This window comes from Lissotriton vulgaris, chromosome 12 (genome assembly GCF_964263255.1).
Source record: "Lissotriton vulgaris chromosome 12, aLisVul1.2, whole genome shotgun sequence".
In the NCBI taxonomy this organism is placed as follows: Eukaryota; Metazoa; Chordata; class Amphibia; order Caudata; family Salamandridae; genus Lissotriton; species Lissotriton vulgaris.
In genome coordinates this window covers 44287069-44313044 of record NC_141700.1, presented here as the reverse complement: position 1 = coordinate 44313044, position 25976 = coordinate 44287069, and positions in this window count along the sequence as shown.

The following is a 25976-nucleotide window of genomic DNA, read 5'->3' as shown; positions in this document are numbered from 1 at the left end:
GTCACCTTGATAAGAGCGGATCTCCAAAAAATGAACGAGAGGGTCAAGCAGGTCGAGGTGGTCACTAAGTCGCTGGTTGAGGATGTATCCGAATTGCAAATAGCAGTAGAACGTCTGCAAACCGATAACAAACTGCTTAGGGACAAACTGGATGACCAGGAAGGGCGCTCCCGACGCAATAATGTCCGAATTTTAGGTGTGCCGGAATCAGAAGACACGGGGGCATTGGACCTCTACGTGGAGGACTTGGTCAAAACTCGGCTCAAGCCCAAGGGACTCTCAAACTTCTTCTCCGTCGAAAGGGCGCACCGCGTTACGGGAGGAAAACCCAAGTCGGGGGCCGCACCGCGACAGATACTGGCTAGGTTGTTCAATTTCCGAGATCGGGACGCCATTCTGCAGGCCGCTAGAGTGGCACCGGCCATCCAAATCCAGAACTCGAAGATTGCTTTCTTCCCGGACTATACGGCTGAGGTATCTAGGAGAAGGAAAACGTTCCTGGAAGTAAAAAAGACCTTGAGAGACAAAGAACTGCCGTACTCAATGCTCTTCCCGGCTAAACTGCGGGTGGTAGCGGACAAGAAAGTGTGGATCTTCGACTCCCCTGGAGCAGCCCGGGACTGGCTGGAGGGTTGGCACACCGTTGGACGACATCGCAAAACACACAGACCGGATCGAGACCGTGGAGGAGGCAGCAGAGCTGGCTCGCAAACATCGGGTCGAGTGGAGGGAACGGAACACTCACCATCCCATGGGTTTGAAGGGGGAGGCGAGGAAGACTGAACCCGACCATGGACTCTGGACACTAAGCAGTCGCCGAATGCCGAACTGACTTATAATTTCCACAGCTGCACGTAGACGCTGGCATGGCTGCCCCAAAAGCCTTCAGGGAAGCCGCCTGCCTGGGGAGACGCTCTCCCCCCTACAAGCAAGTACTCTGGTTTTGGGATGGGTAAAGCACTCTGCTCAGTTGGGGTGGCGGGCAGTTGGAGGTCCGTTAAGCAGGGGGGCAGGGAGGGGGGTTTGTTTTGAACTGTTTATGTTAGGAATGTGCATAATGGGTCGAAGACAATGTTTCAGTACCTATGGGAATCAGAACACATTGCTGGGGACGGACAGTGACATTATGCCCCCATGATGCCTCTGAACGCTTTGCTGCGCGACGACGCAGCCGATAAACCGGTTACATCTCTGGGGCACTACATCATGTACCTAATACCACCCGATGGCTAACAATCCCGTACCGGCAGAGGAGGTGACTCACTCTGACACACAATGCCCACCTATGACCTTGATGTCCTGGAATGTGAGAGGTTTGGGGGACAAGGTTAAGCGGGGATTGGTATTGACGGCTATTAAGCGCCTGCGACCTACTGTGGCCCTGTTGCAAGAGACACACCTGGTGGGGGGGGCTACGAAGGCCTTGGATAGGCGAGGCTACAAAATGTGGGCCCACTCTGCTTTCACGTCCGGCTCCAGGGGGTCCGGCATTCTAATACAGAAGAACTCACGTTTCATGCCCCTATCAATTAAAACGGATGATCAGGGCTGCTTCGCGGCCGTGCAGGGACAATGGGAGGGGAAACTCTTTAATTTGGTATCAGTGTATGTGCCACCGGCTTTACACTCGGTCCACCTCCCAAGACTAGGGGACTTCCTTTTAACTCTCCCCGAGGGTGAGACCATACTAGGGGGGGACTTCAACGCGGTCATAGACCCACAACTAGATAAACACCCCTCCCCCAACCAGACAGGGGGGGAAACATACTTTCGACGATTTACCACGGCCATGGGCATGACAGACATCTGGAGACACTTACACCCGGGCACGAAACAATACACATTTCACTCCGCGGTGCATGGCAGCCTGTCTCGCATCGATTATTTCCTGTCACTGGGGGAGGCCCTTTGTCATGTAGATACCCTGGTGATTCACCCTCGTGGTATTTCGGACCACTCACCGCTCACACTGACGCTTTCCCTACAGACGAGAGCACGTAAGCGCATATACCCCATGCACGCATCATATTTTAAAATCCCACAGGTTCGCAAAGCACTCAAACACGCCACGAAACACTACTTTCTTGAAAATACCCATTCAGTGCGCTCCCCGGCAACGCTCTGGGAGGCCTATAAAACGGTTCTGCGGGGACAAGCCATTAACACTATAACCGGACACAAGAAACAACAATCTCAGGAACTAGCCGACCTAGAGATTACGTTGAGGGAGCGGACGGCGGCGCATGAGTCTCACCCTTCTCCCACTGCCCTGCACGCACTCACTCTCCAGCAACAGCTGTACAATGATCACCTGCGGTTGGTAGTCAAGGGTCTCTTAACCGACACTCAGAACAGGATCTATGAAGTGGGGGACAAAGCAGGGAAAATGCTGGCGTGGCTCGATAAACGTGAGGGTAGCTCCAGGGGGGTCCAACGTCTAAAAGATGAACAGGGAGTGACACACACTGATCCGAGGCGCATAACAGAACTACTTGCGTCCCATTTTGAACGAGTGTACACCCCGGCTCGTACAATTACACCTGAGAGTGCCAGGGCGCTCTTGGCACCGATTGAGGTTCGGACCCTCTCACCGGAGGCGTCGAGCGAGCTGGAGGCAGACATCACAGCCGATGAAATCCAGCTGGCCATTAAGGCACTAAACCCGGGCAAGGCATTGGGACCGAATGGGATACCCGTAGAATGGTATCAAGTGATGCCGGACACCCTCAGCACGCATCTGCTGGGGATGTTCAAGGACTGCTTGGAGAGGGGTTCCCTTCCACCGGACCAGCGTGTGGCTACTATAATACCAATCCCCAAGCCGGGTAAACCCCCGGAGGACTGCTCCTCCTATCGGCCAATTTCCTTATTAAACGCGGAAGTGAAAATCTTGGCCAAGCTTCTGGCACAGAGGATCCTGCCCCATCTGTCCTCGATTATACACCCGGATCAGTCCGGGTTTATGCCGCACAGGAACACAGCGCTGAATTTGCGGCGACTGCATGGTATCCTGGCCAGAGCTGACACCATCACCACGCCGGCAGTAATCCTGGCACTTGATGCCAAAATGGCATTTGACCTGGTGGAGTGGGAGTACCTTTTCGAAACGCTGACGCATATGGGGTTCGGGCCTCGCTTTCTAGCGTGGGTTAAACTGCTGTACACAGCCCCGATGGCTCATGTGGTGGCGAACGGCCACATTTCCCGCACTTTCCCGCTGGGTCGGGGCACGCGACAGGGATGCCCTTTGTCACCCCTGTTGTTTGCCATCTCCTTGGAACCACTTGCGACTCTCATACGAGCCTCCCCCCTCCTCAAGGGTATACCAGGGACCGGGGGTTGGGAAGACCGTCTGTCCCTCTACGCAGACGACATGCTGCTGTATCTAACAGACCCCGAGGAGGGAATACCGGCCTTGTTACGCATTTGTGACACGTACGGCAGGATTTCCGGCTACACGCTAAATTGGTCCAAGTCAGAGATATATGTCCTACGGGGTCCGGCTCCAGACCTCGACGATACTTGCCCGCTGCGACTGGCGGGATCATCCTTTAAATATCTAGGCATACACGTCACTAAGGACCCGGCTGAATTCATGGATAAGAATCTGAAGCCGCCCCTGGATACACTCAAGCGGGATGTGGAGTTCTGGTCCGGCCTGCCGTTAACACTCCTCGGCAGGGCGGCGCTTTACAAGATGATGGCGTTACCACGCTTCTTGTACGTCCTCGACAATTCACCCTATCCTGTGCCACCCAAATTCTTCCAGAAAGTAGCGGCTCTGGTTTCCAACCTACTTTGGGGCAACCTACCGGCGCGAGTGGCACAATCCAAGCTACACAGAGACTGGTATAGCGGGGGCATTGCGCTACCGAATCTGAAACTGTATTATTGGGCTGCACAATTGAGGCCCATTAATCAATGGATACACGCACCACATACCGAGCCAGCATTTCATTCGGACAGGGAGCAGTTGGGCGCTGATAGTCTGTTGGGTCCACTATATGATCACCGCAAGGTGCGCACTCTGGTCGGCCCCACCAAGTTAACGGTGCAGATATGGCATGCAGCTACGGCAGCTCTGGGCTGGAAGGGGAGAATCACAAGGATGACTCCGCTGTGGGACTCTCGCGCATTGGGCAACCTGAGGAACACCAAGGGATTCGCACAATGGGACACGATAGGCATCTCCGTGGTGGGTGACCTATGGGAGAGGAATGAAGTGATCCCCTTTGCCCGACTAAAAGAACTCTATGAGCTCAACGACAGGGAACTCTACAGGTACATTCAGGTCCGTCACGCACTGCTTGCAGCCATTCCAGCAGACACACTACTCCCAGAGTCCTCACCCTTGGAAGATCGCCTACTCACAGATTGCATGTTAGAACGGGCAACATCCCTCACTTACCGTAAGCTCCTCCATAACAGCCCTGAACCCACATCACACCTGAAAGAGAAATGGGAGGGGGAGGTTAACGACATGGATGAACATGAATGGAACGCAGCTCTTGGGTCCCCTAAAGAAATAGGCATCTCGGCACGCCTGCGGCTGGTGCAATTTAAGATCCTGCACAGGGTTTACTATACAAGGACAATGCTGCATCGCATACACAGGGCGCCCCATCCCTACTGTCTGCGTGGGTGTGGGGAGGAGGGCACGTTCTTCCATACCATATGGGACTGCCCCAAGATCCAGGAATACTGGAAACAAGTACTCCGCACACTTTCACAGGCATTAGATCACTCCATATTACCTGACCCGAGGAGGTGCTTGCTAAATGTATGGGAACCTACTGACTTGACCCGATACGAGCAACTTTGGGTCACGGCGGGGCTAATGGTAGCGAAACGCGACATAGCACAGCGCTGGGGGGCAGCAGAACTCCCAACCAAGTCCCAGTGGTGCTTGAACATGGATCGAGTGATGTTGACCGAGCGAGCAGTGTACATCAACCGAGCCTGCCCCGGGAAATGGAATAAGATATGGCTGAAATGGAATGAGTACAGGGGGGACATCTGCGAACCCTTGCGAGAGGATGATCTGGATGAATCCGACGATGAGGGCGAGGAGGGCTAAACCTGGGCGGGAAGGGGGAGTGTGGGGGGGGCCTGGGCTGCTGTAGGAGGTCGCCTCTTAGAGCTTAGACAGATGAGTCAAAGGGGGTAGGGGCGGGTGGGGAGAGTAGAGGCATGTGCGCACTGTGTAGGGCTGTCAGGTTCCCATACTCCCAAGAGACACTAGAGACTTGAAACGCACTGATTCGTGTCAGACCACACTGTCATTCCCAACTGTTGTTGTTATGAGTTTGTTATTTTTCCAAAAAAACGAAAAAACTCCATCAAAACCTCAATTCCTGCATTGAACAATTGCTCAACTGGCACTTTTATTTTTTCAGCTCTCTCCGTCAAGAATTTTATTGTTACTGTGGTATGGTTTTCCTTTTTGCTGAAAATCTCTGTATACAACGATCCTCTGATAGCGGCCGGCCCTCGGGGTTGTAGGCATTCCGCTGTGTACTATGCAAAGTGCAATAAAGGTTTTGGAAAAAAAAAATAAAAAATTACCATAGTTATTATGCGGCCGGCCACTGCTGGCTTCCTCTAGTGGTTGGATGGCAGATGAATGATGTGTCCAGGCCTGTCCCCCTCTGTTGTTTTCCGCACTTAGATGCGCACATCCGGTGCGCACACAGACACCGAAGCCACATATTCGTTCTGGAACCCACAAGTTGGGCTGTAGGGGTGCAACCTCATGGTCCTTACGCCACCACCCTAGTCCCTACTTCTATCATCAGCCTCATTGGTGCTATCACACAAAATGCAAACAATAAATTGTGCCCGTCCTTACATTGGCAGTGTATCTTCTCCCGTGTGCAAGATAAAAACATGAGGATTGTACTCTGGACTATTAAGTACAAAAATATGGTGGCACACTAATATCGGAGCTAGAATATCGAAAGGTATGTCCACATAGGGAAGTTAAGATTTACATTCTCAACTCCACATCTGTGTAGTGTATCTAGAGGATATATATATATATATATATATATATATATATATATATATATATATATATATATATATATAGGGGAGAGGAGTTGGCATAACGGCTAGGGGGGTCGACCTCGAATCAGCGAATCAGGGGAACTGGTTCCGAGTCTCGGCAACGACCCTGGACATGCTATGATTCTGGGCAAGTCACTTAATCTCCCCGTGCCTAACAAAAAAAATAATGTGTCCTCATGTAACGCAACTGGTGCTATGTAAAGCGTTCTGATACCCGATACCTTCGGGTCAAGTTTGCGCTATATAAAACTCTGTAACAATAAAATAAAAAATATATTGTCAAGGTACATATATATGGAGTTAGGTATAGAAAATCCATACATACTGACCTTTCGATATCTTATCCTTTCATATTGTGCCCTCAATATTAGTTCTGTATTTGATAGTCAGCATCCACACCATAGACACGGAATAGTCTATTTCTGGACTGGGGATGTAAAGCACGAGAATCGACTAGATTACCCCGTATCTTGGAGGGTTTGAAAGTCTCTCTGGTCCTCCGCTCGATTTGTAGTTTCCACGGGTGGAAGGCCTAGAGACGCGAAACCTCACAACGCGGAGATGACCATGTCTAGCCGCCTATGAATCACACTTTTCCCTTGCAAACGGTTTTATTGAGAAATACATGCTTTTGCATAACTAGAGGCGCTAGAGCGGAACAGAAAGTGAGAGCAAAATATGCAGACGACGATCTGTTATCAGACTAGGAGCTCTTCCAAGTGGGCCATTCCAGACAGAAATGAACCAGCGGTACCCACTGCTGGAAGCAAAGTGAGGCAATTACTACTGTGGGGTGGGGTGGCCCAGTCAGGGGTTATGTTATGTTGAATTGTCTTGTAAAGGACAACAACTACCCAGCAACAGGCCTCTCAGCGGTGACAGAAAACTGAACCACAGATATGTCTAAATATGTTATCCAGAATTATGTAAAAAGGTGAGTTTTGATTTGCTTCCTAAAACTTAACAGATTGTTGTCTGACCTGAGCTGAACAGGAAGAGTATTCCGCAATTTGGTGATGAGATACGCAACAATATGAACTGCAGAATTTCGACTAGCACTATTTGAAGGTAAGACAGCTTTACAGACTTGTAGATGCAAGAAGGAGTTAAAGGTTTTTCCAAGGTATTAATATCCTGAATGAATATATTACCAAGACCGTAATGTGTAACATCACAATGGTATATTCCTGCTGATTACGCTCCTCGCCAGGGGTGATGCCCGAGATTGCCCCCGCCTCCTAAGAGCATTGTCTGCCAAATGGCGGTGTTTGCTCTGCACACAGGCTATCTTGCCTCCCGATAATGCTGTATCGCGTCAGGGGCGGCTGCAGCGTGGGTTGCAGCTCCCCGAGACAGACGTGACCCACGGGCTCGGACTCTGCGGCGTCCCGTTCTCTAGACTGCTGCCCTGGAGCCTGTGTCGATCTCCCTCCAAACTAGGAGAATGAATTGGACACTGTTGCCACCGCTGCCCGGGACCTGTGCACATGGACGGCACCGGCTGTGCTTCAGAGACCGCCTGCCCCCCTTTTGTCTGTCTGGCTCCTTTCCCCTTCTTGTTCTTCCTCCGTTGGTTCAGCCCTCTGGTTTTCTTTGGACTTGGCCCTCGTAACTTTTGGACTGGAAACACGTGTGCGCCCCGCCATTTTGGGACCGTCTCCTGTTGTCGTTCTTGTCCTTGGTCCAACATCTTGCAAAACGGCAGACATTCTACTGCCCTACCTTGGTGCTCTGACTGCGTCCCCTCTCCGACCCCACTTAATGGAACTCTGTTCTCCTGGGTTTTTGAGTCTTGACCTGAGAAAATCTACTATTTGTATATATATGTATATAGAGATAACTCTAACTACTAGTATATGTAGTAGACCTTTGTACTCTATACCATTCCTATGTGTGTCATAGAGTTTATCCATTTGTATCTCTTCCTTGAGTGACTTTACAACTTGTACATTTGCAATTTGTTCTGTTTCTATCTCTTCCTTGTGTGACTTTACAACTTGTACATTTGCAATTTTTTCTGTTTCTATCTCTTCCTTGTGTGACTTTACAACTTGTACATTTGCAATTTTTTCTGTTTGTATCTTTTATGTAACCCATGTAATCCTAACTCCTTATGTATCGCAACTGGTTCTTATGTAAAGCGCTCTAACACCTTTGGGTAATGTTAGCGCTATATAAAAATCGCATTAAATAAATAAATAAATAAAAATAAAACTTCTGCCGAGGGCAATGCCGGTTGTTAAAGGCCCTGAACAAGAATCAGTGAGGGCCAGTAGTGAGATTGGGGACGTTTAACAACCAGTATAGCCTGAGGCAGAAGGGTTATAAGACTATTAGAGCATTACATCCAGTGAGGGTAGAATGTTCTGAATGAAATGGATAGAAACGAAGAGCCAGGTATATAAAAGTAGATTTACTATTCTTAACTCAAAATCTATGTTATTTGTGTACATCTGCCACCGCCCTCCCCAGCTGACCCAGGCCTTCCCCGACACGGCCCTGATGCCAGGCTTTTAATCATACACATTAAAACTCAGACCTTTCCACACCAAAAGTCAGACACCTTATGATGGTTCTGTTTACCGACCCTGCCCTTGAAGATGAAAGAACACTAATAGAACATTGATTACATTCATTATAAAGACAGAATCTGACTGCTGAGAAGATGGGCCGGAACGCCACCCTGGCCATGACCAGCCTCCCCTATGACAAAGAACTTACCCTGTCCCTAGATTTTCCCTTTCTTCATTTGTTCTTTTATCTTACAAGATTGTATTCAATTTATTGCTCCGTCTCTGCCATTCCTGCTGTGATAATATTTAATGCACTCATTAGCTAGATAATTAAACACATTCCCAACTATCACTCGTAACCACCATGCCCCAACCTTCCTGCCCGAAGGACCCCCAGTGTTTAATCTGAGCTGGGGGAGGTGGGATTTGTTGGGACCCACTGAGATTCATTTTTGGGGCCTGGCACTTATCTTCTCTTTCCTCAATTAACTTTGATCCAGAGCAAGAGAGAGAAAAACACATAGGGTGGCAGAGAAGATGAAAAAAAATAGTGACAAATGGAGAAAGCTATAAAAAAAACCTGCAGGAGTGAGATAAGGAGGAAGGAAGTGTCTTGTGGTGGATTAAAGAGGCCTGAGGTGGAATTAATACTCTGCAGCCTTTGCATTCACCACCCGGGCCTTCGTCGGCTTTCGAACCTGGCTCATGTTCTATTAAAAAGTAGGCACCGCAGCGCTCTAACAGGGGAGCGTTGGCCCTTATCTCACGTGTCAGGGTGTTCTCGACCTTTATCAGGCACTCCAGCAGCAGGACCGGGTTAAACCGGTTTGTTAATACTGATTTGTATTCCAGACAGAAGCCAGTCACACAGTCATGACCAGTACAACACTAGAAAGAAGTGCACAGTGCCAGAAAAGCACTGCATTGTTGTTCAAGGCCACAACTTCTGTGGAGGAGAGGTGGGCGACAGGTTAGAGCTGTCGACCTTGGAACATACGGAACCGGAGGCCAAATGCACAACAGCACTAGTCAGAAAAAAACAGGTTGCAATTTCAAAACAGGATTTTCACAACCAGTGTGGTATTTTGCAAACCACATTTGTACTAAAGGTCGGTGCACAAAATTCTGCTTTGGAGTGGGTTGCAATCTGACTTACCACATTAATATTCATGAGGTTGGTTGCAAATTACAACTCAGTCTGAGTGGCCACAATCAAAGGGGTAGTGATCAATAAGGGTCAGCAATCCACCATGTCTTTGATTGTGTTTAAAGTAAGTAAAAAAGCTTTTTTTTTTTTACAACAATTAAAGTTTTTTTTTTAGGCTTCACTGAGAGTTGCCAGTGGTCTCCTAGACCACTGTGAGTCCCCTTGAAATGTTTACAAACATTTACAGATGAGTATGAGTTTTCACCCCAACCAACCAGGGGGTTGGTAACTTTTCAATGGTTTGTGACCGGAAGTTCAGTCACAAACCATTGGTCCTTCTGTTGCAAATTCAGTATTTGGAAGGGATGGCCGAGAACATTCCAATTCCAAACACCAATTTGTCATCTAGTTGCAAACACATTTTAGGAGATGGTGAAACTTGCGTAAATGGCCAAAAATGTTTGTGTTGTTGCGAGCTCAAGACCAGAGTGTTTGTAAATGTATAAATGTTTTGTGCATCCGGCCCCAGGTTTCGATGTCAGCTTCGGCTCAACAGCCTCTGGTTTGGGGCAAACCACCTAATCTTCCTGTGCCTAATTAAATAAAATTGTAACAGTGCCTGGTTCTGTTACAAAGCACTCAAGTGCCTATGGGCCAGGTTTGTCTTGTTAAAAATCTGTAAAAAAATTATCTGTGATGTACATGATAAATAAACTGCAGTGCTATACTTCGTACTGTTGAACCAGAAAGTCAAACTCCCAACTGCGCGGTTCTCTCACGGCATTCTCTTACTGCCAGAAAAGTGTGACTGCAAATTTCAAAGGTGTTTAAAGTTCAGCGAATCACAAATTTAAAATAAAGAAAGTTTAAAAAGAAAAAAAGGTCAGCCTGAGCGAGCCATGGCTGAAGTGGTGAGCTGCCGGACAGCAGGTGGACTGAGGCCACTTGTAGCCCTTTCCTTTTGAGAGTACAGGGCTGGCTGGCCGTTTTCCTATTGGAGGCTTTTTATGCTGGTTTTAAGGTCCTGAGCTGCTGCCTCTGTCACTTTCTCCCACTTCCTCTGGTTTATGGGTTGAGGCACAGCGGTAGCAAGGGGAGGAGAGGAACAAACATTGGCAAAGCCATTAGGTCTAGTGCTGGCAGCCATCTATTGGCCATTTCAATGCTTGTTTTGTTTTGTCATGATGTTTGCAAAATGTTTTTACTATTGGGGAAGCTGTTGGGCCCGAGTCAATAACCTCTTTATGCGTCGGATGTCCCCAGGCCGTCTGACGTCACGGTGGGGGTGTGAGTCGGACGGCTGGGGGCCTTCGATTTGCGCATGCGTGGGATTCGCCCGCACAGCGGGGAAATGTGCGCCGCATGGGAGCGGCTAAAGGATAAGTATTTATTTGGTCTCAAAAAGCACACATTACCATAGTAGTCCATGGTATTGAAGGGAACTACTTTGCATATTGACATGCCACTTGTGAAAGGGTAGAGTGCTGTCACTCACAGTGAAGTCAGCCAATGGCAGAAGTGGGCTGACTTATTGCTTCATGATGCATGCTGCCATGGACAGAGAAACATGTGAATGACACAACAATAGGCCAATGGGCGAGAGGATTGGCAGAAAGTCACTATAAGTAAGCATATTACACATATAATTAAAGTAAAATCAAAAGGTCTTGGCTGAAACCAGGCCTAAAAAAAAGACAAAGCACTGCTGGTTTGAACACTTTTGCCAGGGCTGGGTTCCCAGCCCATCCACCTACACAATCTCATTTCTGCTTCGCCCATGCGCCCCTCCCTTAGCCCCAGATTTCCGCTCCCTACTTTTCAGTCCCAAATCTCTTAGTCGCCTGACCACTCTACATCATACATGAAATCTCCATGGAATTACCCTGTAGCTAGGTGTCCTGCTCTTCCGGGAGTGTGCATCCCGACAGGTGGGGGAATCACATATCGGTGAAGTCGGTAAACTTTGCCTGGCTGTAAAGTTTCCAGATTCACCAGACTTTGGGGGCACATATGTTACCTCACCTCACCCCTATTGAGAGATGGCTGTAAGACCTGGGGAGGCAAGGAGCCGCAGAGTGGACTTTTCTGTAGTAACGTTTGCTGAGTCGGGATGTGAGGGTTTCTGCGGTGATGGATTTCCGGATAGCAGAAGGGGGGACGCTGCCCGATCAGGATGCTTTTGAGGTTAGCTTGTTTGTGTTTTAAAAGGAATCCACATGGGTCTGCTACCTTGAGGGATTGATGAGATGTTGGTTGGTGCGTGTTGCCCATGAGCTTACAGATATTATTGCTTCTTTCTTTATTGATGACATCGAAGTTTTTTTAATGAATGGCGCCAAAGTCCCAAGTTCCATTTGTGAGTAGTTCATCCGATCAAGGCTTCTTTCGTTGCTGGGATATTACACCGATACCTACTGGCTTTGCCAATGCTTGTTATTCTATTTTTTCTGATATCTGTAATCTTGCTGCCCTTGTTGTAAATGAAGTTCTGCAACCACAGCGGATTGGCCCAAGGGCATGAGTCAGACATTCATCCATGCCTAGTTTTTCAGCCAAAAGCAGTACAAAAGGGGGTGGTGATGGACGGAGCATCTGAACCAATCAAACACTCGCACCCAGTCAAAAGATCTGGGTTTAATCCATCACCGTTCTTTAGCCCACTCTGCCACCCCAGTTCAGACATGGCTATATGCAAATCAGTCTGACCCTGTGCCTCATGGTAGCAGTCCAGCCCGAACTGCCAAGCCATGCCTTCCCTGGACCGGAAACAAGCTTCCTAGGACCGGTTTCTGGCATTCCAGCCGTCTTCAGCCCGGCTTGCTTGAATCCAGTGCCAAAGTGAGCAAGGGACTCACGTCTGAGCATACCCTAAAAATTGAACTAAAAATACTTCTTCTTAACAAATACTGGGGTATCTAATATTTCTGACACTTTACATGAACCAAGTATTAGGATATCTTATGTAAATTGACTCCCTACCTGCTCACTCCCCTCTCCTCTCTATGCACCCCTCCTAACTCCCCCTCTCTTTACCCTCGTACTCTTACTCCCCCTCTCCTCTCTCCCCTCTCCCTACTAACCTTCATTTTCCATTCCCATCCCAACCTTTATCTCTATTCTCCCTGCCCCTTTTAGACACGCCGGCACTCAGTAACATTTTGTAACTCGTTCTCGATTAAATCTCTTTTAATCTACTTAATTGTTTTTGTGTTCTCATGCCTTGTAAAGCGCTCTGATACTCTCGGGTCCAGTAGCGCTATATAAAACCTTTGAAATAAATAAATAAATAAACCCTGCCACACTTATGCCGGACAAAAGTGGTACAAAAGGGGGTGGTGATGGACGGAGCATCTGAATCAATCAAACACTGACCCCCAGTCAAAAGATCTGGGTTTAATCCATCACCGTTCTTTAGCCCACTCTGCCACCCCAGTTCAGACATGGCTATATGCAAATCAGTCTGACCCTGTGCCTCATGGGAACAGCCCAGACCGAACTGCCCAGCCATGTCTTACCTGGACCGGAAACAAGCTTCCGAGGACCGGTTTCCTTAGTCCATACTTGGAATGGTAAATGTTCCGCTGCGAGTCCCAGAATGTTGAGTGCTATTGGATGTAAAACCAGGACAAGCTAAAAGTCTCCTTCATGACATCGGATAAGCAGTTTGCAACTACACACAAGTAATTAAATATTTAAAAAGCATAAGACAGATTAGTTATTCACACCAGACGTGGTACAACAGGGTGTTTCTGCATTGTAGTACATAGAAAGAGGTACATGTAGCGTCAGACTAAATGTTACCATTGTTTAGTTAATGTCTCCCTTGCTCGCATTATTCTTTGCGGGAACATAGCTGGTGGGTGGTTCAATGTCATACTTGACTGCTGGGTTTCAGAGTTCTCAAATTTTCAAGTTCCATATGTGATTAGATCATCCAGTGCACAAAATTTCATTGAATTCTGGGAGTTGTAGTCCTGGTTCTAAGGTGGTTTATATAGGTCTACGGTCCTCAAAGTACAAAGGGAAAAGACCTCCAATAGATGCCATGGAAATGGGTAACTTGAGAGCCATCTGCACTTTGCCTTCTGGGAGCTGTAGTTTTGGCCTTGCCATTCTAAATATAAGCTTAAACCCTCCCCCGTTTTAAGTACTATTGGTATAATGTCACGTTTTGCATGGGAAACTTGGCATTTCTTCTGAAAAGCGTGGGGGACGTGTGTGTCCTACATGGGTCACAGATTTGTAAATAGTGCATAGAAACTTTTTTAATTGCTTGAAAATATATATTATCCAAAAGGGTGGTATTCACCGGACACATGGATATTCCCCCCCCCCCCCGTAACTGTTGCCCACCCACAATTCTGCCTGTGTTAACATGTGACCCTCTTGCTTTCTCAGAAAGCTTGGTTGCCACATGCAGGGGGCGTGGCCCTGACGTATTCCAGTTAAAGGAGCCTTCCATGGGCCTGTCACTCACCTGCCTGCTTCGTTCCTAACACCCCACCGTAGCTGAGGTTTCACAGGCCTCCCACCCCTCCCCCCCGCAGCGACGTCAGGGGCCTGCTCTGCATCTTACCTCGCCGCTGGAATAATATGTGATTTATTACCCCATTTACAAGTCCCTTCTCAGCTCTGTGCTCAGAGGTTATGACCTTCAATAGGGGAGGGGTGCAGATGGAGAGAAGGCAGCCACTTTGAAGTCATGTCAGACTTTGATGTGATTTAAAAACTCACCTCATTATTTCTGCACTCTGGGGACTGGAAAAGTGAAAGAAACTTTCCAGCCACTCACCCCTCCTCCCTCCTAAACTCAGCCCTGGGTCTACAGAAATAGACCTTGGACGCCTCTGTGCATTTGCCCTGCTGCCGGTGCAGTTTCAATTAGAACTTCCCTGCAAAATGCCTCAGCAAAATGCGACTTCGCAGCACTTGGACAAGGTCACACATCTAAATGTGATTTATTAGAATTTGTCTAAACTGCTTTACTTGAATTATTTCTGCACTGGGGAAAGGGGTTTATGGGTGCTGGGAGGCGAGGGACTGTTGATTTGCAGTTTTGATTTGTATATGTCATTACCAGGCAATATTGCAAAACTGGATAACATGTCATAACAGCAGGAGGCTCCGTTTCTCCCAAATCTAGGTATTTTAGTGCAATTTTTCTTAGCATTCTGGGACTCATATTCAGGGCTGAAAGAATTATGCGGCACTGAAGGACCAAACTGTGAAGCAGGGTTGAATAGAAAATGAAGCAAAGAAAAGGAAATTATGAAGAATATTTGGGCACTAAAGGTGGAAATATTAATTCCGCTCTTTGTCATTTTAACACGTTTTAGTACTATTTGAGCACGCGTTTTATATTATTAGTAACATTTTAACACCTGGATTCAGTAATCAGCAATTGAAAAGTGGCCAATTAGGCTTTTGGACCGTTTAAGTTAGGAATTGTTTTCTGATGAAATCTACAAATTATGAATAAGATGGTAGTTTATACAGTGCGGTAAATCGATAATTATGCAGAAAAAAACTCTGCACTAGAATTGCATAGGTGTAGTGGCCCGGGTTAGGGTGAAACATTTATCCTTACGAAAGCAAAAATGACATGCCAACCATTTTCCTTGTTTACATTTGGAATGCACCTGCTTTGCAAAAGAGGTGGTTTGCTTTCTTTTCTGAAGTCAGTGAGTCCCTAATATGGGACCTCGGCTAACCCAAATAGACACTGATCTAAACGAATGACGATGGAACTGGAGCCTGAGTACTGCCCGTCGCAGGTACACAAGACTAGAGAACTATAAGATGGAAAAGTGTGAGCATCAGAAGCAACATCCAGTTGTGAATGGGAAAGAGCGGGACACAGGAAGGGAGTAACCAGTAGGCCTGGGCGTGAAATTCAGCTCAGCTCGCGAAGTTTGCGGAGTTTTCCATGCTTTGCGTAGCGCGCAGAGTTCTGAAAACGTTTTTACCTCACTTGCGCTCACCAACATTAAGTTGGCGAGCTGAGAAAATCTTACTCCAGGCCACCCCCCGGCAAGATTTCTCAATGGGGATGGCCACTACCGCTCACATTGAGAAACACTCTGTTCGAGCTGAGGAAGCTGCCGCTCGAGGAGGACATCTACTCGAGCTGCATTAAGAAGCAGTGCCCTCCTGCGCTGTGCATGGTGCCGTTCGCTTGGGGTGGGCGGAATTTGCATAGTCGTGCTACGTAAAGCTCTGACGAAACGGTAAAAAATCTCCACGAGCACACAAAAGTTCTGCAAACGAGCGGAATTGCTTGTTCCGCCCGTTCGGGATGCTTTTTTCCTGTTCGCGAACGCTGTTTATGTGCTTGGAGAGAAATAGCTCACAAACACGCATTTTGAAAGCGCGAACAAGCAATGAATTCTGCGAAGCGCGGAATTTTTGGCAATTCTGCATTCTCCACAGAACGCGAAATTACCCAAATTCCGCAAATTCCAAGAGCGGAACGGAATTTACCACCCAGGCCTACTGTTCGCTCTTATTTGCCAGCCTGGTACAAACACCGATGCTAACAAATCAGTGTGTACGGCATGACCTAACGCTCTCCACCTCTTGCGGAACTCTGCGTAGCAAGTCGGAGTATTTTAGTCACTTGTGAACTCCACCCAGGCCGAGTAAACAGGGTAAGTAAATCTCTTACGTGTAAGCAATAACAGACCATCAAACGGACTGCACAAAAATAATGAGGCATGTTCTAGACATAGCTGGAAAGTAACAGGACTAGCCTCTTTCAGCCGCTGGCCAGAAAATTTGCAGTAATGTCACTGCATTTAACCGCCTGGTGAAGTACTGTACAACCATAGCAGGAGCACACCTATCAATGGTGCCGCAGGACAGGTGTGTACCCGAATTATAGAATTATTTTCCTTATCCAAAAGATTATAGAATTCTTTTCATATCCAGCCAGGAGTGACAGTCCCAGTTTCCTTGCTTGCATTAGGGGTTATGGGGCCCTTGCGACACTATTGAACTATGCCTGTTCCGGGCCGCCCCAGCTGCCTTTTTCTTAAGCGTCTCTCTCTTATCTGCAATTTTTTAAAAAGAGTTTTATATAGCGCAAACTAGGCCCGAAGATATCAGGTATCAGAACGCTTTACACGAGCACCAGTTTCGTTACACAAGGACACATTCATTTTTATGAGGCACGGGGAGATTAAGTGATTTGCCCAGAATGACAGGATGTTGAGCGTCGGTGCCGAGACTCGAACCTGGTTCCCTAGCTTCGAGGTCGACTGCTCTAGCCATAAGACTACATCCTCTCCCCTACATTTGCATGAGTTTAGCACATTAATCCCAGACCTATTGCCTTTGTCAATGTGTCAATGACTGTCACTATATTCTTATTCGGCTTTAACATGCTAGCCCAACCTTACCCATTCAAGGTCCCGGCTGCAGGGATCCTTTTGGTGTGATCCAGAGCCCTTGCAGTGAACAGGTATAGTTGATTTGAGCTTCAATGCCTTCACTAAATGCCAAACCTCAACCTCAGTGGCTTGCCTCCTAGCTTCACAGCGCTCACATTTAGTCCTCCACTCACTTTCGTTTCTCCACCAGTCAGTGGTATGTTCTATCAGTGTGATAATTTTAGAGAGCACACAAGGATTCTCTCATAGGCTCCTAAAATCACGTGTTAGGCAAATATTTCTAATTCCTGGGCCAGGAAATGTGATCTTTCACAGGAACTTGGTACATTGTCTCCTGTGGGGACTTACTTTGTAGCTGCAAAACCCTTAGATGCTGTTGAGGTACAAGAAATTAACATTAGGCCAAAGCTTATGACTGCAGAGTCCCTTCCAAGCCCCCAACCTTCCTGTTATCTGCTTATCATCCCACCCTTTCCTGCAGAGGTTTTTTAAAAAAACACATCCCTGCCACAGAGATAAACACCCCCGACTGGGCTGCTGAAGACTCCTACCTGACCTGAACAGGCACGAAAAGACAGTGCTCGGTGTATGTAGTCAACAAAGCACTTAGTGTGCCTTCCTAAAACCAATACTTCACTTCAAGTTTTAAATATTATAATTACAAGTTGCACAGAAGCATAATTATGTAACTTTTTCAAACAGGAAAAAACTTGTCCACCTTCTCTGAGTCTTCTCATACGCCTCAGGAACTTAGCTACTGCTTGTTTATGGATAACTTACAATATGTGACTTACGAGTACCTTCCACGATGTCTGCGGCATCTAGCCTGTCGAACGACCCACCCTTCATGTGAGGCACATCCTACAGGTTGGTGAACACGCCTGGCGAGTTGTGCACCACATGCAGGGTAAACTATACCTCTGTAGGACGAACTGGGTGAAGGTTTTTTTTTGCCCACCCCTCTTTGTGAATAATGTGTACAGTGTCTGTCATTTGTTAACCCCTTAACCCCTTCACTGCGGCGGCTATTCCGCCGCAGTGCTAAGGGGGCGGGGCGGAAATGCGGCGGGCGCATGCTGGTGACGGAACCGCTCCGTCAACATCGTCGGTTGCGCTGTGCTTATGAAGGAGCGGTTCCATCATGGCCCCGCCCGCTCAATAGAACGCTCAGCGCAGGCGCGGAATTCGCGCCGCGCAGGAGCGTCGGGCGGGCCATGACGGAACCGCTCCGTCATCAGCACAGCGCCACCGCGGCTGATGACGGAGCGGTTCCGTCATCAGCAGGGGAAGGGTTAAATAGGCCTCGTAGACAACAAAGTCTAAAAACACAGTGAAAAACTGTTTTAGGACAGCCGCGAACTTGCGTTGCCCATGGGACAGCACATTCAGCGACACAAAAACTGGCTACTTCGAAGCCGCTCCGTGTTTCTCTGTGCGGGCAGCACCCCATTTGCTCTTTAAAGAGGGGTAGAGTGAGTCACTGCACCCGCCTGCAGGGTGATGTCTCGGGTGTCCATGACCACCCTATTCCCCATCTAAAGGGGGCGCATTGACTGTGCGCCAGTTTTTGTGGTGCACTTTCAGTGTGCCTCGTAAAGGCATGTTTACCTCTCTGCCAGTGACTGAAATATGGTGCTAGCGCTGAGGCCAAGTGGGTCCCTCATTTGCATGGAGCCACGCCCCCATGCAAATGAAGGAACGCCCTCAGAAGACAGCACTGGAGCTACATGTGCGCCATCTCTATCAGTATTACAGAAGGGGTTACACAAGCGTCCAAAAAGGGTGCAAAAAGCGGGCGCACATGGCGGTGCACCAGGTGTAACACCACCACAGGTGTCAAATAAAACTGAGAAACTGCAGAAAAGTCACAAAGCAGAGTCAATTCCTCATATAAAAGGAAAGAACAGACTTGAGATGGCCTCAAACATCTAATCCTTGGTTAGGAACAAAACACCACCTGCTAGACCAGCCCAGCCTCAAACACTCTTCTGTAACTACTCCTGCAGAGCCCCAGTTGGCCAGGATGAAAGGGCACTAAGAGCTTAAAGTCTCAGAAAGGTCCATTAGCAAACAAATACACGTAAAGCGTATGCTACAGTTGTGACACTGCTTCCAGTTTAGGTGGGCAACATGAGGTTTAGCACAAAATTGATTACGTTTCCAACTTGTCCTCGTTAACCCCTTGGGTGGGCCACGATTCAGCGCCTGTGTGGCGTTTTCCGTAGTGGGCGGGTTCATGACGGCCCCCAGCCGTCATCAGCACACACCCACAGTGATGCATGACGACTGGGGGCCGTCATCAGCATCGAAGGGGTTAAAGCTCCATAGACCCCAATGTCAGTTAATGGTCAAATTGATTTTGCCCTTGTCCCTGCTTCTCCTTGTATGCTCTTTCCAAACTTCAAACACATCTGGGCTGAATCATGCCAAAGTACTCTGTTGGAAATTGTTGCCAGAGGTATTGTTTATCCATTCCATAACTTTATTTCGGTCACATGGACCATAAAAGTGCATATACATAACATTTACTCACATAAAACTGTATGGAATAATGGCCAATAAAAGTACATAGACATAAAATGTACTCACATGAACCTGTATACAATAAGAGGGCTCCCATAAATTACTATACAGATTAACAAATTTGCAGCATTAGAGTGCATCGCAGGGCTTGCAAGGAGGTAGAGCCGGGCAAATCATATCTCTAACGCAACCTGATCAAACTGCCTGGAAGCCACATGGGACATAAACAACTGTGCATGCAGTGTAGTGGATAGTTAAAAACTCATTTCACCAGGAGATATTACCATTAAAACTTTAGAAAGAGTAAAAATGTGTACAAAAATGTTAGGAAAATGGAAGCAATACAGATTTCTAAGGCCGTAGTGGCGAGTTTAAAAACATCCAACGAGTACGCCACATCGAGTTTAAGAAACGAGATACAGCAAAGACAATGGGGATATGAGTGTCGTACTACAAGACTCTAAATGCCTCTACAGCAAAGACAATGGGGATATGAGTGTCGTACTTCAAGACTCTAAATGCCTCTACACAATGTACAAAACCTAAGTTCCTGCACAGTTGGATGAGCCAGCGTTGTCTAGCTGATTTATAGCCGGGGTAAAAGAAAAAAACATGGAGCTCTGACTCTTCCTTACAATTACAGGCAGGGAACCCTCGGGGTAAAGTTTTAGACCATTTGTTCGAGAAAGCACAGAGTGGTAAAGTCCCAAATCTGAACTGGGCGTATAATTTCCTTGCCAGGGTTGGTTGGATGTCATCCCGGAAGGACTCTATAATATACTCAACCTTGATTCTCAAAAATTCGTCTGTCAAGTGTCCTAGGGCCGGACTCTCCTGGATATCAGCGAGTTTATAGGATTTTACCAGTTCAGATCATGAGATTACTGGGCACGTTTCTTCAGGATTACTCCATAAACTTGATTTGCCCATCCGATAACATATGTCCTTTATATGTGCAACCCAAGGTATTTTACCTACACCTGGGAGACTCAATAGCTCCTTTAGCTCTGACCAATAAATGGCCAGTCCCGGGGGTCACCTACAGTCTGCGCCAAAAAGTTATGGGTCTAAGGCCAATCTCATCCTGAATAGGCCTGATTCCTATATCCAGGCGTAGGGGGGTGAGGGGAGTACTAAGGGGGAGGCCTAACATATACCTCAAGAAATTATTCTCTATCTAACTCAAGCTACTGGAAGAGCGATGACCCAATAATTCAACCCCATACATTGTAGCACCCCTTGCTTGTACTTTGAAAATCTCTGCTATTGTCCCGGCTGGTTTGTAGGAGGAGTTTCTTTACAATTTTGCAATTCCCCCTGCAGTCGGAGCTAGCTTAAGGCTTGCTTTGGCCATTTCTGGCCCTCACTCCAGATGTTCTGTCAAGGTAACACCTAAGTAATCAAATACCAACACTCTTTCAAGCACGGTGCCATTCAAACAAAGGTTGGAACGGGACGTGTTAGCTGAGTTGAAGACCATAAATTTGGTCTTCTGTGTGGTAATCTCCAACCCCCTGTTTTTACAGAAGGCAGCAAAGCTGTCGGAATCCTCTGGATTCCCATGGGCGACTTTGAAAGAAAAAGAGTGGTGTCAGCAAACATCATTGCTGGAGCCTTTCTACGTGCTATCTTTGGGGCATCGTTGCCATTTACCTCAATGAGTTGGTCGACCAGTGCGTTAATAAATAAGCAAAACAGGATAGATGCAAGCACACACCCCGGCCGTACTCCTCTATTAACTGGGAGTCGAGAGGTTAGTTTGCCACATTTTCCATACCTTACTTGGTATCTCATCAGGATGCTCAGGAGATTGGGGGGGCTCCCGAAATCTCTAAGTAGACCCCATAATTTAACTCTGGGCACCAGATCAAAAGCTGTCTTCAGATCCACAAATATTAAATAGAGATTGCCTCCTTCTATTGTCACCGTTTTCCAAAATAGGAGTCGGAGTCTATATATTTGGTCAACTGTGGAAATATTTTTCCAGAATCCGGCTTCGTATGGGATCTTCCATCCACAACTGGAGGTGATCAAGGAGTACCCGTGCAAACAATTGCTGGGTGATGTCGATCAAACTAATCGGCCTATAGTTTGTAGGCAAAAAGGGTGAGCCCTTTCTAAAAACTGTGACAGTTTCTGCTCCAACCCAGGTTTCAGAGATCTCCATACCTTTCATAATAGCGTTGAATAGTGCCCATAGGTAGGGGTCCCCATATTTTTGGTTCCGCCCGAAAGAGATCCCCCGGTAACTTATCCAAACCTGATGCTTTACCGAAGAGAAGATTGCTTATTGCTTTTAGTACTTCGGTCATGGTGACCAGGGGCCTCTTCCTACGTCGTTCCTGGGAAAATTATGGAAATGTCAGCAATTTGGCCCACTGCTTCCTTTGTAGTATATAGAGCCTGAAAATGTGTCTTCCATACATCAGATGCCATGTTTGGCTCTATAGCTGACTTCCCTTCACTACAGCCTGTACTAACCATAGTCCAGAAAGCCTTCATGTCTTTGTTGGATAGGGCAGTTTTTAAAGCATTCCATCTGCCAATTCCCAGGTCATTTTTGCTTGCTGGATGCTGTCTCTATACAACACCCGATTTTGTTTAATTTTGGACCTATCCTTTGCATTAATGGCATTTACCAGGGCCCGTTTGGCCGTTCGGCAGTTATCACTAAACCAAGATCGTTAGCCCCTTTTTTCACCCTAGAGGATACCTTTGGATAAAATATATCGATCAGTTTGGATTTCAATTCTGCATGCAGTTTTGCAACTCTATCGGTAGTTAGTGAAATGCCCTCTCTAGTTGTAGCCTCCCACATTTCTAGTAAGGTCGGAATAATTGATAAATATAATTTTGCCAGCTTATCGGGGGACTGTTGAATTACACCCCACCTTACTTTTCTTCTGTTATTAGAAAGTATTAAGCCACTAAATGAGGATGTACAACAAGCCGTGAAGTTTCCCAGATCCGGCATCTTCAATTCCATGGTCATAGTGTTATAGTCGCTGTCGTGCCGCGAAATCAACAACCCTTTGCCATAGCCTGGTCTCCACTAAGATGTAATCCAACAGGGAGCATTCGCCTAATTTGTTTAATGTTAACTTCCCTGGTGTATCCGATTGTGGGCGGCTGTTGCACACTCTTAGGGAGTGAGTCAATGTAACTGAGTGGATCTGGAGTGCCAATGGGAACCATGCCTTGATCGATTGAATTTGTGGATCTGGTATTAATCATCGCAAGTCCTCCTTGCTGGGGGTTGTAATGCTCGGATCAGTAAGGGGCTCAAATTGACAGGTAAAATCACCCCCTACAACCAACCACAGGGATAGGGATAGGGATAAAGAGACTCAATTGGTCAACGGTCGGGGATTCTTGGCTAAGGCTGACAGGTCGGGAGTAAACATTAATCAAAGCAATTTTTACCTTAGGGGGAAAAAGTGAGTGATACACATTGGATATCGTTAGATGGGGTAGTCAACTGTTCAGCTCAACAACCCAGGTGCGAGCCAACCCAAATGCATAGGCCCCCAGATGGTCTACCCCTTCTCCCCGAGGTAGCAGGGACATTAAATGATGCAAATCCCACCCTCAAAGAGTCTTCCCGTAACCAAGTTTCCTTAAACATGCGTATGTCGTATTGGTCCAATCGGGGCAAGGCAGTTTGTTTTTAAAGACCAGCAACGTTCCAGGATAGAACCCTCAATGTATTGCCTTGTGCACGCTTTTCAGAAGTGTCATCAAGTGTGTTCGTATTGGAAGGTTGAATATCCCTCGTTTGGGCAGCGGGATGGTGATCTACTGATCTCATGGGCACACCTTCTTCCAGTATATTGTTGCTCAGGGAAACGGGTGTTGGGGTGGCTGGTGGTCCAGGGAATTCTTCCCAAGCTCCTTTTGTGCTGTTGGTCATCTGTTGTGTTACTGTTTGCTGGTTCGTTAGTTCTACCCCTAACCTAAGGCAAATGAAATGGTCCGACAGAGCTGGCCGCCACTAACCTCTTCTAGTTCTCTTGCCAACCTCAAGCTTCTAAATCCCTGGGCTGGGATCAGTGTCAATGCTTGTCAATCTACCTCTTCCAGAACCACAAATCTATTGATTACTGGTATATTGAATAGCAAGTGTCTGGGTGGTGGGTGCCAGTGGCCCACAGTTGGGGTTTTTAAGGGCCACCTGCCTAGTTCTGGGGTGGTATGAGCCCGAAATGGCATTTGACAATGAGTATAAAAATAGTCCAGTGCAAAAGCCCCAATCCCTGTGAATGGCTCCTGATGGCATGGTTTTTGACTTAGTAGGCTACCGATGGTCGGGGATTTTTAAGGTTTATGGCTACGCGATCCCCTTGTATTGTTTTTCGTCTGTTTCCCACCCAGACACTCTATGGACCATTAGGGTTTCCCTTGCCCTGTCAAAGTCGAACTGTCTGTACCTCACTTGTAGTATATGCTTTAGAGTATATCACAAATTACATGGCGCCACCTCGCAGCTTTGTGGTTATCCCATTCCCTGTGGATTACTCAAGAAGAGCACCAGGTTTTTGTTAGACAGATGAACATTTTTCGTTAACCTGGGCAACAGACTTAAATTTGACAGCCGTGCCATGAAATGTGCAGGTAAGCCCATATTATTGCATTATAGCCCACTGCCGAGGGCTATATCAGTTGTTAAAGGTCCTGAGCCCGAGCTGCAGGCGAAGGCCAGCAATGAGGGAGAGGGCCTTTATCAACTGCTACAGCCCTAGGCAGGGTGGCTATTAGAACACTCCATCCACTCAAGGTAGAATGTTCTAAATTAAAAAGGGAGAAACATGAAGACAAACCTTGGAATGTTGCTGCTCCGGGCTTCTATCAGCCATTATAAGCCCAAAGCTGCCGCATTGTCTTCAATAGAGCACTCAACTTTCCAAAGTTCTAATAAAGGATCGACTGTTACATCAGTCGAGATACGGTGGCAGTTATCCTGGAGGGAACCATGAGGTCCAAAGTGAGGGGTGTCACACCTACTGGTAGGATACACCAGGCCTGCCAACTTTTGAAACAGTTTACAGTGTGGTAGGCGGTGGAAGCTTCGAGGGAGCGGGCCTGAGGCACTCTAACGCACCCACACAAAAAACACAACGTTTTTGAGGCCGCTGTCAATGTTCTAAGCAGGTTTTACCCCCTACAATGGACATGGGCTGCTCCGAGCATGCAAAGGAACTGCTGGAAACCTGCTCTCTGCAGGTGTTTCTAGTTCCTGTTGCGCGCTCTATGTGATATTGTGTCACTCGTGGTGGTGCGGTGTCATGGAAGCAGGGTTGTCACCTATCTGGATTTATTCTGGCATGACCGGTATTTTAATGTCCCGGATTGTACAAAAATGAGGAAAAGCACATCAAGCTGAAGCAAATGTACCCTTTTCCACAACTCAAATTCCTGGCTCCTCACTGTGTTGCTCCTTCTGTGGACTGGACTGATTAATCTCTAACACTGACAGATGCTGAGAGGCTCTCCTGCCTGCGCTCTCCCTGGCCTGTACCTGCACTCCCTGCCCTGTGCCTGATCACCCTGCTTGTGCCTATTCTCCTGGCCTGTACCTGCACTCCCTGACCGATGCCAGCTCTCTCTGGCCTGTTTCTGGTCTCCTGACCTGCACCTGTTCTGCCCGGCCTCTGATTGCTCTCCCTGACCTGTGCCTGCTCTCCCCGGCCTCTGACTGCTCTCCCTGGTGCCTGTTCTCCTAGGCCTGTGCCTGCTCTCCTGTGTCTGCTCTCCCTAACTGGTGCCTGCTCTCATGTGCCTCCTCTTCCTGACCTGTGCCTCCTCTATCTGGCCTGTGTTTTCTCTCCCTGCCCTGTGCCTGCGCCTGCTCTCTCTAACCTGGGCATGTTCTCCCTGGACTGTGCCTGCTCTCCCTGATTCCTTCTCTCCAGTGTCTCCTCTACCTGTGTCTGGTCTCTCTCACCTGGACCTCTTCTCCCTGGACTGTGCCTGCTCTCCCTGTGCCTTCTCTCCTGTGTCTCCTCTCCCTGCCTGTGTCTGCTCTCCCTGGTGCCTGTTGTCCCTGGCCTGTCTGTGCCTGCTCTCCCGTGTCTTCTCGCCCTGGCCTGTGTCTGCTCTCTCCAACCTGTGCCTGCTTTCTCTGGTGCATGTTCTCCCTGGCCTGTGCCTGCTCTCCTGTGTCTGCTCGCCCTGGCCGGTGTCTGCTCTCTCTAACCTGTCCCTGTTCTCCGGTGCCTGCTCTCTCTGACCTGTGCCTGCTCTCTGGTGCCTGTTCTCCCAGGCCTGTGCCTGTTCTCCTGTGTCTGCTCTCCCTGGCCGGTGTCTGCTCTCTCTAGCCTGTGCCTGTTCTCCCTGACATGT